The 15682-nt window shown below is 36.4% G+C and overlaps 1 long non-coding RNA gene across 1 annotated transcript in view; it reads right to left on the bottom strand.

The window, feature by feature from the left end:
- Positions 1–15305, bottom strand: part of LOC103046496 (uncharacterized) — a 68389-nt gene extending 53084 nt beyond the window's left edge. The window contains exons 1-2 of the long non-coding RNA XR_007424310.1: positions 15035–15305; positions 12663–12843 (exon numbers count right to left, since the gene is read on the bottom strand). This is a non-coding gene — a long non-coding RNA (uncharacterized LOC103046496). The remainder of the gene's footprint in view (positions 1–12662; positions 12844–15034) is intronic.
- Positions 15306–15682: the final 377 nt, after the last annotated feature.

Here is a 15682-nt window from a genome sequence, read left to right as displayed (position 1 = left end):
CTAGCTTCAGCGCTGTAAAAATAAGTATTTCCGCAGACTATCAGGCGCTGCACGTTGTCGAAATATGACCCCCGCAGAATCCGGCTCCCCTTCGCGAGCAGAAACGGCACAACACCACCCGCTGTTAAAGTGCTGTAGTGGAAACCGCGCTTATAAATACATTAACAAACACAAAAATGAGGGTATTCAATCTGTAATTTCAGTTTCAATACCGCCCAACCCTATAAAGAACTTTCAGGAAGGTTAAGCAGACTCTAGAGTGTTGGTGCACTCTTCTTCTGTGCAGTGACACCTAAACAAATATGGCACATGGAACATATTATAGCAAGAGGGAACAATGGAAGCAGCTAAATACTAGTAAATTCTGTAAGAAAACCTCACACAATCTGTTAACAAGCTAAATATGAATATCACACATCAAAAACTAAAAAGTCTCAAAAAAAAAAAGGAAAAATGGGAGAAAGTTTCTTAAACAAGAATTGAAGACACCTGACATTTGCCTAAGGGAGGTTTCTAAGTACTGACCAACTTTTGCTTCAGGCCCTTTTTGCAAAGCTGTAAGATATGCAAAAAACAATTTGCTTAACATACTAATACAGTGAGTATAAATCGCATCTTCTTCTACCTTATCTTTTGAATATCTGATTATCTTTTACTCACTTAGCTATTCACAGAACCAGAGACAGCATTTTGACCAGCGGAGTTCTCTGAACAACCTTTAACATTAGTCTTATTAGTCTTAGGTTTATCTTTCATAGATGCCCCAGTCTGATATGAGAGCATATATTTAATCTCACTTTAATCTTAATCTTCTACTGGTTAATTACAGCTCCACTGGTGTCTGGTGTTCACCAGATAAGGATGGGTTCTCTTTTAAAATGTTTATTCCTCTTAATGTACTCTAGCATTCGTAATCTCAAGGACATTCCCTCTCTAAAAAAAAATAAATAAATAAGGCCAATTTGCTCTTTCCAATATTGGCAAAAGTTAAACAATGTTTCAATTATTATGTTTTAGCATGTGGTGTCTACAATCCATTCTTAGTCCTCTTAGATCTTCTTCCAGGGCACTCAGACTGCCCTGACCGTAAATATAAAACTTTTCAGTTTGAACTTCACGCCTAGTATTTAAAATTAGTGATTTTTTTTTAGTAAACTGTACATAACATGTTACAGCTCTGGAAAAAACTAAGAGAGCACTTCAGTTTCTGAATCAGATTCTCTGATTTTGCTATTTATAGGTATATGTTTGAGTAAAATGAACATTGATGTTTTATTCTATAAAGTACAAACAACATTTTTCCCAAATTCCAAAAAAAATAGTGTCATAAAAATAGTGCGGGCCAGGCATAAAAAAAAGAAATATTTATAAATTAATTAAGTATTGACCATTGGGTGTTGTTGATAAACATACTGTATATGAGAGATTCCTTTTTTTATTAATTCTATAATAATACATTTTCAGTAAGTACTTTTATTACTAACAGACAAAAAATAATAATATTCTCTAATTATTACATCCATCTAGGGGTGGGCGATATGGCCCTAAAATAATATCACAATATTTCATGGTATTTTTGCGATAAGGGTAGTCTTGGATATATGACAAAACACTGAATAAAAAATAAAAAAATCAAGCATACAAAAGAAAAATTACATTTTATTTTTGCATACGATATGATATGGCACACCCCTAATATATTAAAAAATACAAAAAAATGATCAGATTTGTAACAGAAGTCAATGATCCAGGATCCCATGATACTTACAATGCACTCCAAATATCTCCATATAGCCAAAAATGTAGGCGATATTATTGCGTACAATACGATATGGCACACCCTTACATCCATCATAACCCATTTTCCCTATGGACAATAAAGCTACAATTACTACAATTACAGTAATACAACCCATCTCATTTTAATTAGATTACAGATTAGTGAACTTTGAACATGCCTTTGGTCCACTTTATTTTTTCCATTGTTATTGGAACAGTGTTTAGGCTTATTCATTTACATCTGATTCTGAAAATATGATCGTAAGGAAGATAAGGTGGTGCACCCAAGTGCCCAGGCTGGACGTTTCACATTAACTGTCATTACAGCAGGTCAAACAGCAAGCATGCCACCTGTTTTCACCACACAGCACTGTTGTTCTCCTGTATTGACCTTTAGACCCTGTGGTCTAGAGCAGCGTGGTCTGCCAGCTTTTCTATTCATGGCGATTGATCCTGAGCAGATGGTGTTTGTCTGTGTCACCGGTTGCTGTATTATCCATTTATTAAAGAACCTGAGCTCAGTGCTTTTCTCTTTCAGTATTAAAGCCTGCCATGCATGAGACACATCTCCATGTAATTAGAGGTGGATTACTACAGAAGAGAAGCGTATGTTGATCCCAGGTTCAGCGCACCGGGGCTTTATCTGCAGAGTTTGAGTATTAAAACTTCAGGACTTTAATAATGAAACATAGAAGCATTATGGAACTGAGATTTTCTTCTTTGAGATACCCAAGTAATGGCTAAGTAGATTTAAATAAATGGGAACAAGTGGTCTTGAAAATCAGTGCAATCAGCCTGCTTGATAAATTATTTGTTAAGTGTACATCTTCCTCAAGAATAGTAATGGATCTTCTGAATTATCTGGTCATATTTTTTTCTCTACTAGCTTGTTTTACTCCTTAACAGTAACAATAAGAAATGCATTTGTAGTATTGCAATGTATGCCAAAGAAAAATGTTTCTGTATCCTCAATTAACAGCTTTTCTGTTTTTTTTTCAGATGGCTAATTCAGGAAGCAGATTAGGCAAATAAAAAGCAGATTAAGTTGCCCAGTTATGATCATTTCAAATATAAACTAACAAGTAGTAGAAATCTGTTATTGCAATACAACAGAGCAAGAATATACCGGTACTTCAATTTACTGTGCTAAATAAATCTAGGAAATATACGTGAATGTCTTTTTTTATAGTAAAATTAATAGCTGTAACTATTGCGATTCAATGCACAGTGTTATTCAATGAGATTATGCTATGACAAGAGCACTGATAAGGTCAGAATGTTGGATGTTCACCACCTAACCTGATCCCCAACTCATCCCGAAAGTACTGGATGGGGCACCACCATTCCACAGAACACAGTTCAATTAATCCATAGCTCAATGCTAAGGAGCTTTATACCTCTCTACCTCTCTAGCCATCTAACCAACAGGTTCATGATTATCTGCTCCGTAACATCCTAATCTATTGGTAATACTTCTCTACAGAGAGTAGACAAGCACTTTGTATAGTAGCTGAATTTATTCTTTAGAAGGGGTGTCCACAAACATTTGGACATATCGTGTATTTCATGTAAAGAATAAAATAAATAAATAGCTTTAAAGATATCACAATTTGATGGTAAAATAGATACAATTAAACCTAGATAAAGGAAATTGGAAATATGCTCTTGTGGGGTGTTTATGTTGATCTAACACTAGTGCTTACATACTGTACATGCATTTCAGAGTAGATAAATGTAGGATATAATCCCTTTAATAAACAGTATCAGCATAATCTAGCCCATATATTAGCCCAAACTGACCGTTGCCATTAAAAATCACCTTAGTATAGTTTACATTAAAGAATAATCAGTTATGATATAATAAAAAATAGCATTTAATGGTAAAAAAGAGGCTTCCGTGGTGAAAAAAAAAATTAATTGTACTTAAAACATATTGAGAAATGTCTAAAGTATGCTATAAATATGCTATGTGTTAAATAACACATTTAAATATCAAATAAAAAATGTAAAATAAATTTGTAACACGCTTAAAATTATCTACTGTAAATATATTTAATATCAATTCTTAGTACATTTCTAATATACTGTGTGTATAATAGTGATATAGTTGTGATACTCATTAAATATATTTTATTGTACTGTAAGCATATTTAAAATATGGGGTTACATACATGAAATAATATGTTAAGATGTTACTTAAGTAAATTTAATATAGTTCCATTTTAGTACAGTTAAGTACACTAAGCACAATTTAAGTACAAAAAAAAGTTGTTCCATTTTAGCAGTTTTTAAATATACTGATTAATAATGTGGCTACAAATACACTTCAGTGCACTATAGCAAGTAGACTTTAATCTACTTTTTTTACTGGGTTTATCTAACTGCTAATAATGCTATCAATGATTACACCTCAGAAGTCTAATGTTTAACAAAGAACAATAAATACGCAATATCTAGACATCATGGTTTCATTTTCCCTGCATTGTTTTAATGTTCCTGTGGCTTCCTTTAGTAAGTCATCCCTCCATGCTTATTTCAGCTTTATGCTCCAACCTGAACATCTCGCCTTTGGAATTAAACGATTTATGATCGTAGCTCCCTCCTGGGATTATATGATTAATGATCTCGTCCTTCTCGGCTGATTCGTGCAGGCCTAACCCCCCGTGTAGCGTCATTAGCCCTTCTCACTGTATTATATTAAACTTGAGGCAAAACAAAGGATTCACTTTATAAGTATTACTGGAGCTGAGTCATGATACCCCGACACGCAGGGTGCTCCGAGGTAACAGTAGTATTTTTAAGCTGCGGGACATTGAATATGAAGCTAATGGCCAGGCATTTATTACAGAGTGATTAAATATTCAAATCAGCCCTCTCATCGCAGGGCCGCAGCTCTGGCTTCCATTGATTGTTCGGTAAGTGCTCTCTGGGCCGAGAGCCCATCTCTATCCAAGTGTGAAGATGTTTTTCACTAGGCTACTGGCTGACAGTGGGGGCTACTCACGGCTCTCAACTATTCAAACTGTTTAGTGCTGTGTAATACAGAGGTGCTGTACTGCACTGTTTAAAAGCTTTCTGATAAAAAAAAATTGCTGCAAATAAATGAGAAAACCACTACTAATTTATCCTTAGCTAATATGCCAACCTTTAAATAACTTAACAAAAGACACACTATATGAAGAAAAGTAATGCGACACCTACACATTACACTTAAAGAAGCTTTAATGACATCCAATTTAAAATCCAAAAGGTTGCAGTATGAAGTTGGTCCCTTCTTTGAACTAGAGCTTAGATTCTCTGCCCGAACCTGACCCAAGCCCGACCCTGGTCGGGCTCTGTTTTTTTATTTTATTTTTATTTTATATAAAGCTATGGCGTGATAATCACAATTTAGTAAAGAAACAAATCAAACAGTGTTTTAAATAAAAAGTTGCACAAGCATTTGAGCTCCTCCACTTCTCCACATTACGTACTTGACTTGCAGCGCTGTGTGTAGCACTGTCCAACAAAATGGAGCCTTCTGAAGTGAGGAGAAAAATTACATCAGGTGAGATAACTTTGGCCCAATCTGAAGGAAAGTCAGAGGTATGGATGTACTTCAAGTTAGCTGTTGAAAGTAACAACACGTGTGTCTACGTCATAGAGTGTTTTAAATCAGCATGCTCCTAGGATTCCACAACAAATAGAAGGCGCATACTCTTATTGCTGTTTTTTGTGTTTTGTACAGAGGCTGTATGCTTAAAAAAAATTGTTTGTTTGAAAAGTATTTATATTCTTAAACACTGTAAAATTTTTAGAGTAGACGAAAGTCATTGTAAATTATGTTATTGTTCTTGATCTATTTTGGTTTAATGATTGTGCAGTGCATAGCCATTTTGCTGTTTTTTGTGTTCTGCACTAAGGCTATTTGCTTAAAATAAAAAAAATAGTTTGTTTAGAAAGTGTTTTATTTTCTTAAACATTGTTAATTATATTAGAGTAGACAAAATTCATTGTAAATTATGTTATTCTTCTTGGTCTATTTCTGTTTAATGATTGTGCAGTGCAGAGCCTTATTGTTGTATTTTGTGTTTTCCTATAGGCTATATGTTTAAAAAATTGTTTGTTCAGAAATTATTTAATTTTCTTAGACATTGTTAATTATATTAGAGTGGACGAGGAGATGGGTTATTAATAAACGTTTTTCTTAAATAATAGGTCTATGCTTCTTCAGTGTTGCAGTGTTAATTAACATCATTCTGAGCACATTTTGCTTATTTAAACATCCTGAAATGTTTAAAAAAAAAGCTCAGTTTTAACTCTACTTACTTAAAAATTGCCGTGTTTAATTCGGGCTCAGGCTTAAAGTCTCTAGGAGAGCTCTTTAAAAGCTTTCTTTAACATTAGAATTAAAGCTGTTTTAAGAGCAAAAGTTAAGGTGAGTAATAAGGTTGGGGAGAAAAAGAACAATTTGTTTTGGTACTGTTTAAAATGTTAAAATCCAATTGTATTAGGTACATATTATGCTAAACAGGGCTGGTCAGTCACATGACCCATAGTGAGGTAAATCCTGGCAGCAAGGGAACATCCCTGGACAACCAGCCCCCATCATGCCTGCTTGAAGATGCCAGTTTTAGTGTGTGAAAATACTTCCTGACGTGTGCCACCAATGTGTGCTCCCCTAGCCCCCTCCCCTAGTGTCTCAATAGACTTACCCACAAGGCTCCATGGCAGTGGTTGGCTATAAACAGCCTCTGTTGACCACAGCAGCTCTGGGATCCCCTTCCAAGTTAGCCTGGAGGTACAGAGCACCCAGTTACCGTGTGTGAGACCGAAAGCAGGCCTGGCAGGAGTCTTGGCGAGGGAGATGCTGTGTACTGGCAGGGGAGACTTACGCATAAGACTGCCTCAATGTTCACCACAAGAGTTAGCCAGCATCACCAGCAGGCTGTGAGTAAGAGGAGAGCAAGCAAGTAAACAGAAAACAAGCATCTTCCTATCTATCCACCTACCCATTTTCCCATATATCTGTCTATTTACATACCCATCTAACTATCAATGTACTTCTCTATCCATCTATCAGAACCAACACATTTGATGCATTCCAAAGTGTAGGCTACAATCAAGGAAGGGTGGGTGCTCAGTAGGACTGTCCTATGAAGAGTCATTCTCAGTAGCCCATTGGTCACACATATAGAACAGTCTAACCAGGTGACCGTCACATGATTATATTGAGGTGCAAATCGTGTGTGCGCCTCAGTTTCCTAGTACTGTTTTTCCTTTCCACTCTTGCAGTGGCTATGTACAGAGAATCATAGGTAACCGTGAAAGCCGTGAAAGATACATCAGTTGCATCCTTTTAATCAATCAAATATTGTCTGTGTTTCTTGGCTGTATATAAAGGATCCGTCATTTTGGAACAGCGTTCTATGATGTAGAGCAGGGGTCTGCAATTAAATTTGGCTGTGGGCCAGATATTTTCCAAGCCAATATGTGGCGGGCCACAAAAAAAAAATCTGTTTTGGAAAATTAAGCGTAATAGGATGGTGTGCTAGAGACTGGAGAGTAGCTCTCCAACCCAGAGGGTTGTTGAACCAAATTGCAGAACAGTTGATCTCAAAGCAGGTAAACCCAAGAAGAAAATAAATAAATAAATCACACCGCTTCTCATGCGGGATTGGGACATGGCATGGAAAAAACACCCCATAAAGAACAGGCGGAAAAACAAGAACGGGCAGAAACTAAAGTCACGCCGAGCACGACAGAGAGACAGGGGAGGAATATACACAAAAGCTCGCCAGAGAAGAACTTTTTTTTTTTTGATTATTGTTCATAATAGTTCAAACAACCTCACAGGCCAAATGCTTCATGCTTGCTCCTATTGCTGACCCTTGATGTAACGGTTGAGAAGAGCAGGCCACAAATCATATTTCCAGACATCAGGTTATTGTTAACATTTTATTTATTGTAACGATTAAAAGCTTAGTCTCCTTACGACAGCATTTGCATTTTACCAGCGCAGCCAATCAGATTTCAGAATTGAAGCTACTGTATCTATTCTAGCATGTTGAGCTGAATTGTGTTGTTCATTTTACCACATTCCAGTGGAACTGCAGGGCCTCATTCCTTTGTTTCTCTCTTCCTCACGTCTTCAAATGATCTAATGCCTTCCCGCAGCAAGTGCGAGATGGAGCCAGAGATATTTCATTTGGTGAAAGTGGTACCGTGTGGTATTTCATGTGGTGTCGTAGGCTTTCAGCAGGAGCAGGAGACATTGCTCTCTCAGCTGCTGGCAGTGCACTTTGTCAGAGGGGGGAGTGTGAACATGACTTTTCGTGTCGCTCGGTTGTGTGTTTCGAGGTGGGAGTGTCAGTAACCTTCACATTGAATGAAATAGTGCTAACCTTATCCATCTGCTGCATCCTCTCCACTGATCAATAGACTGACAACCCACTAAATCACATGCACAGACACAGAGATAAACAGGCGTAACAAGCTTGGGGGGCTTGAGATCTATTGAAGTCAGTGTGTTGTGCTTTACATTCAAAATACTGATCAATAAAAATGTATTTTATCTACAGGCATTTAAACAAATTAGGACATTGTTACAGAAATCCCTGTTTTGGTTTAAGAGTCCTTTGGCAAAATGTAATTAATCAGATTTCCGTACAACACTGGTACTTTTCTTTTTCTATTGTTTGATAATTGTAATGATAGCCTGCCCAAAATTCATATAATTATTTTTTTTTTTTACCCTGAACCATCCAAAAAAAAAAAATCTTCACGCAGATAATAACCAGACCAACTTCATCTGAACCGAGAGCATCTCTTTTTGTCTTGTCTTTGTCTTACCAAAAAAATAATGGCATTCAGCCCTGCTAGTTTGGTTCAGACAAAATTCTGAAAAAAGGTCCAAAGGTCCAGACCAAAAATGTATTATATACAGGAAGACCACAGAGTTCAGCGAAAAACTGTAGGTAATTCAGCCTGTAATTTTCTCAGAGGACATTTGAGAAAAACACAAATGGTTGTTCTGGATGGGAATAAAATTACAGAGGACCCCTATAAAAAGATCTAAAAAAAACTAATCCCGTCCGGATAGAGCTTAAAACCGGCTCCATCAGCTTTCTCTTGAATGTAACTGTAATTACCGGCTGCTGATTTGGCCCACCTGATTCTAGTATCTTAAATTTTTCATCACAAAGAAATGGTATTTATTTTAATAACAATTTACTATTTATTTTATTAAATACTTTTTTCCAGTTATACTATCCCAATCTCTCATAATTTTTTTAATTAAGATTATTAAATAAGTAAAAAAAGAAAAACAGTTGTATGTTTGGCTAGGTCTTGTGTATTCTAAATATTTCAGCATTATAAAGGAATGCTTGTAATGCAGTACTGTAAGACAATACATTCTCAGACTCTACATTCTTTTGATTCATGCTTTACTCTGCGCTCATACACAGCAGTAATATTAAATACACATGCTGTGGTTAAAAAAGGGGCCTTTACCACAGTGGCTCTCATTATCATTCTGATTGCAGTATAAAATCACTCATTTCTGCAATGATGGGCTTTGTGAGCTATGTCAGAGTTGGGGTTGCCTAATGGAACTATGAATTATTTATATAATTCTTGCGGTATGAAACAGTAAGCTGTCTAATCAAAGCCTGAGTCCTTATTAAAGTAAGTAAGAAGGAGAAAGTCATCTGATCTGGCCTCGATAACAAAAACTTTTGTTTTATTTTACTTGAGTAGGGGACAGAGCCTTGGAGCAATTCTCCAAATTGCGATATGAGACCTAATTAGGTTTTACAAATGAACTGGGGTGCACTGGTTTCACAAATGGGACGCAAATGGGGGCAAAATTAATGCTTCTGGCACTTTCAATTGTATTACGAATTCCTCACGGCTTTGCGGGCCTCGTTTGTGTCCTTCTTCTCGACCTATACATTTTAATCCGCATAATCAGTTTATATAATTTTCTTTTGTGGGGGCTCTCATATGAAGAACCCAGCACAAAACCTTTAAAAGCATTTCTGCATTAGTTGCTTGTTGGTTATTATTACAGGCATCACTCTGTGGGCTATTTAAACCAGCAGACCTTTGACAGTTGTTCCAAGACTAATGCTGAAGTTTGCTTGCAGCTTGGTTTAATCAGTCTCCAGCGACATGCTGACAGAGGTGGCTAGAAGAGCCTGCAGTAAAAGTATAATAGTTTTTGTTATTACTTTAATAATAATGATTCATGTCAAGGTAAAACCTGCAATAAAAAATAACCTGGGGGAAATAAAATATCAGATTTCTTATTTTAAAAATGCTGTGGAACATCTTAGTTAATCTGTTATTTCACTAAGATGGGAAAACTGCAGGGGAGTCAGATTCCTCTACGGCTCAATCAGCCCTGATTCAACTTCAACAAAAAAAAAATAGTTTTAACCCTTTTAAAATCAGAAGAACCTCAACATAATCCTAAAAGCAACCTTTACCCATATGCTAGCCATATAACCAATATAATATATAGAGCTTCTTTCAGTCTTGGATCGAGAAATGTTACATACCTACACAACTTTATAAATAGAACGATTATTCACCTCGACTTGCCATGAGCACCCTCACTCACAAGATAAAACCTCAAAGCTCATCATGTAGATATGGACATTTCCAAAGCCATCCCCTGAAGAAACACTTCATGATCAATTTACATACTGCCATCCAATGACTTTTGGCATGTTAGTGTACTGTATGAATCCTGTCTATATAGCTTGCCATCGGCTACCGGAGCCCCAAGAGAACACAACTGGCTTTGCTCTCTCTGGGTGGCTAGATCGCACTCTTACCCCTCATCACTCCAAAGAGTGATGTCGATCAGCACAAAGCATCTGTCTATGAGCTGATATATCAGAAGCTGTGATGCTAATCAGCAATGCTGCATCAGCATCAGTTCGAAAAGAGGCGGTGGCTGACTTTACATGTATCGGAGGAGGCATGTGCTAGTCTTCACCCTCCTGGTGTTAAGGGAATAAAAGGGATAGGGGGAGTCCTAATGAGTGGATATGTAGCCATGTATATTGGGGAGAAAATGGGAAAAAATTTAAATAAAATTATATGACCAACATAAACTATATGAAATTAACCCTCACCTGTCAAGAATTGTGAATGGAATGACTGAAATGGAACCAAGTAATTAGTAGATTTTTGTTTCCTTTAATCAAATTCATTAACCCTTTGAGGTCTGAATTATGTTCCAGTGATAAAAAAAAATGTATGCCAGTAAGGCGTGCAAAAGAAGACTTATTTTAAAATTAAATCTACATAAAAACTAAATCAAATTAACTAAAATATTTATTTGCATTTTTTAATCCATTGCATAGGAAGTCTGTATTTAACATTTTACATTTTTTATTTGATCTTGATCTTTTCATTTTCATCTTTTCGTTCACAAAATATAGACTGTTACATTTTTCAATTGACTGGATCAAGTTTTTTTTTTGATGCACAACAGGTCTCAATTACTCTTGTGCAACAGAATAAATAAACACAAACTAAAAAAATAAATGCATGGAACATGGGTGCATGGAGTAAACTTAGATCTGCTTGCTAGCCATGTCTGCATGCTGATTGTTAGTGGCTGTCCTCGCAGGCCCTTACAGCCCAGAGATTGGATTTGGTGTCCAAGTTTGAACAGACTGATGGAGTGAATGTAGTCTGGCTTAGCACATCTGCAGGAGGAGTGTCTGACACTCTCTCTACTCTGCAGGTTTTCCATTCATGACCATGGCTCCGCTTCCTCTGAAGCACATGGTCGGATCAGCCGGGGGTCCGGTTGGGGAGGTTTCATCTAATCAAATGCAAATGGAACAGACAGTAAAACGAGGACAGAATCACCGAGCTTAGAGAGGCAGGGTGACTCACGACTTCATGTCAGAGGCTGCAACGTGAGGCTTTGACAGACTCTGAATTAGTGACAGCTTGACTGATAATGGCTCGTCATTATGCAGCGAAATCCTGGTGTAATTGTGAGATCAGATCCACATTCAATTACAAGCCAGGGAGTCATCACTGCAGGCTTTCGGATACTGGTGACTAGGTATAAAAGTGAATCGTTAGCAAAGAGGCAAATTTACAAAACTGCCCAATTATCCAAAATGGAGATGACAAGGCAGGTTCAGTCTCCAAACTCTGTTTCTTTAGTTCAGTGCTACAGCTCTAATTGTAGGACAATTCACACATACGCATTATAAATTTACACAATTTCCCACGCATCCCCCTTACCACCATTGACAGAGGAAGTGCCTTTGCTTGCTTCCAAGTCAACTCTACAAGCTACAAGTACATTTGCAGCTAAACCTTAATGTATGAAGAAAGGAAAACCTTTATGGAAGAAATTATTATGGTCAGATGACACAAAGATGTTTAGAGAAATATAGGTAAAGCATTTAATCTCAATAAAACTATACCAACTGTTAAACATGGTGGTGGTAGTCATATATGCTCTGAGGTTGTTTTACCAGTGCAACTGGTTTATTGGTAAAGTGGGTGGAATAGCGAAGAAGGACTAGACAGTAAAAAGTTGGGCACAATTAGGGGTTTCATCAGTACAATTACTCCAAACTACGAGTAGGAATCCCTAAGGCACCTTACGATTCGATTATGATTTAGAAGGCTGTAATGCGATTAAAAAGCTATAAGAAATATTTTTCTTTTGTACCAGATTTCAACAGGATGACTACTTGGTAATTAAAGTTAAGTAAATGTAATGACCCATAATGAATTTACTTCCAGTGTCTTTGATATTAAAACAAATAGAAGCAATCAATATGGCAAGCACCAAGGCCAACATTTGAGAACACACATCCCTGCATCACGCAGAATCAAATGAGATGCAAGTTATAGCCTACCGCATTTTGAAGTGAATTTTCTCAGTGTCTGAGGTGAACGAGTCCCGGGATCCACTTGTTCAGTTTGCTGCATGCAGAAAAGTGTCCTGGTTCAATGGTCCGAGCTTGGCTTGGCTTGGCTCCCCATCCAATTGATCTCAATGGACCAAAATCTAATCTCTCCCTTGCACAAAAACCCGACCTATAGCACAAGTACAAAATGCACAGTGTAACTCATAACATGGTTTAGAATATAATTCCTTTTAACTCATCTACAAAATGTACAGCTTAAAACTTTATTAATAAGCATCAAAATAAAACAAAATAAATCAAACAAACACTTTAGCAGTTTGGGTATTAAACCGTGGCTGCAGCTTTTTTCTACACTGAATATGCTGCGCAGAGAATGTTCCTCATTTTGCAAAAAAAATCTCATTAAACGACAAACATTAACATAACTTATCAATAACAGGGTTAACCATTCTTCTAATGGGGCTACTCAATATTTACCCAACACAAGTATTATGGTGTAAATGAATGGAATTTTCCATCAGTCGTTGACAGTCACATGTGTTTACTACGGTAATGTCAACAAAGTGCCATGCTTACCCTGTAGGCATGTAAAAGTTTCAGACGTTATCCTGATGTAAAATTTTTGTCATCTGACATCATGATAAACATTTTACCTGAAATTAACGTCTACTGATGTTTGTGGCCAGCTGGGAAAGGTAGGTTTTCCTGTGAGCCATGCAGTTACAGTAGTAGAAACAGGCCTAATTTGGATAGTCTAAAGCAATAAAACTGTAAAAAAAAAAAAAAAAAAAAAAAAAAAAGAAGTAAAATGGGAAAATAGCATCCCTGGATGAGTTGTGCGAGGATGCCAGAGGATTAATTATCAAACTTTTAAACAACACTGATATATAGCTTACACAACCTGACTACAACTAGCTAAAATGCTGTTTCTGCTGCATCCAGCCTTGTGACATTGCAGAATATTATAATCTTATTTACAGCAGAGTGTTTACACCTGCGAACCAATCTTTAAATCTCAAATACTTTTTTATTTTCAGCTGAAGCACTGCAGAATTTACTGTTTTTAAAAATATTTGGATATGTGTGGATGGGTTTGAACAAATACCTTGTCCTTGTGCAATATTACTTGTACAAAGCCCTGTGTGTATTTGTTTTAATTATATTCAAATTTGAAAACATGTTTCAGACCCAAAATCTTCTCAAAACTAGGGTAAAACTGTTTCTCGGAATCAGAAAGGTGTAATTTAACGTAGTAACTTTATGTGAGGGAGTTTAGACATCTAGAAAATGTTATCATCACAGCAGGCTTAAAGGTTTAAAAAAGGTTTAAAGATCAACCCTAAATTAAACAATTTTATTCAAAATAAATAAATAATCAGTATGAAAATCATGAAATGTCTGATATGTTTTAGCAAGAACACATTGACCAATTCTGCTGTCCTGCCTGAGTGTCTGTGTACTTGCTTATCCAAGACAATGCGTGAATTTTATATTAAAGCTAATTTAAAAGACAAAAAACAGCTCACATTAGCAAACCATTATAAAGGAAATACAAAACACCATGACGTCGCCTATCAACAAAGGACAGAATGGTTAGCATTTTGGCTAAATATACACAGCACCGACTATAATAACTCATGCCCAGTTACCTACTGTCACTTTTATGTAATGAAAACAAATGTGTAACATCTGTGGTTTACAACCAGCACGTTTGTTTATATGTTTATATTTATGAAAAAAAAATATCACAGCCTTCACCGCTGTCTTATACATTCACTCCTGTTTTCACCACTACTTAGTGACATGCTACACATTTGTTTTCATCACATAAAAGCGACAGTAGGTAACTTACACCTGAGGGGTAGGTGTAAATGTTTTATAGTTACTAGCTGCTCCGTATATAGCTGTGTGTACTGTAACACCGGATTCCACATTTTACTGAGTACCCCATTGGTGCGGTGTTCTGTCGAGTTATGCTACCCATCGATCCACGTTTCCTAAAGGCACTGCGCATGCGCTAACCTACAGTTTGTAATTATTTCTCGTGATTTTTTTTGTGTGCCTTAAACACCCTGGACTCACGGTCATTGTATAAAAGTACAAATGGAAATAATAATAATAAATAATAAATACAATTATTATTAAAAAAAAATACAAAATCAGTTTGTAATGACATCTCATTGTCATAACTTTACCACGATACAGTGCTTTTTGCTATGAAAATATACTAGCTACATCTACTGGGAACATGCTCTAATACGCTGCATCTTTTGTATTTTTACAGTTAAATATACACTAGGGTAGCACGGTTTGACAAGGTAGCACAATCCGACAGAACCTGTTCTCTGTTTGTTGCTTACCAATGCAGGTAGTTCACAGTACATTTTCGCGGGCTGGACGGTAAAGAAGCTTCATTTTCAGCTCTCAGTGAGTAAACCTGCTTATTCACAGTGTTTTGTTGAACTTTTACTAACTGTGACTCTCTTTTACCGCGGACAGAGCTGTAGAGACCCGAGCTGCAGGATCTCACTGATACACCACCGTCTACCAGAGAGTGAAAATTACCGCCAACCACAACATCACTCTATCGTGCAATTTGATTGGCTGATGAATGTTCCATAGGCCCGTGAGCCAATCAAAAAGGAAACTACAAAACTATACGCTGTCTTAATAAAATAAAACTATTTACTTTGTTATTTTTAAAAATGTATACATGTTTTTGTCTAATTTTACTCACCAATATATAAAATTATTATTTTATGATGATAACTATCATGCTTCTCAGTGTCAGGTTATTTTAATTATACTATTTTTTTATTATTATTAATTTAAGTTATCTAATGGCTTCTTTATTGGCCCGGATTGCATTAATCTCACATAAATCACATCTAGGCCCCATTAGCAGTTCACAAGACAGATGAGGCCCATGTTTAACTCCTTTTGGTACCATCACTGAATATTCAAGTGGGGCCAACATGATAAAAAATAAGATTTTCTGAAAAATGTAA

This window comes from Astyanax mexicanus, chromosome 15 (genome assembly GCF_023375975.1).
Source record: "Astyanax mexicanus isolate ESR-SI-001 chromosome 15, AstMex3_surface, whole genome shotgun sequence".
In the NCBI taxonomy this organism is placed as follows: Eukaryota; Metazoa; Chordata; class Actinopteri; order Characiformes; family Acestrorhamphidae; genus Astyanax; species Astyanax mexicanus.
Note: the sequence above shows the minus strand (reverse complement) of the source record. Positions and strands in the feature narration are given on the sequence as shown.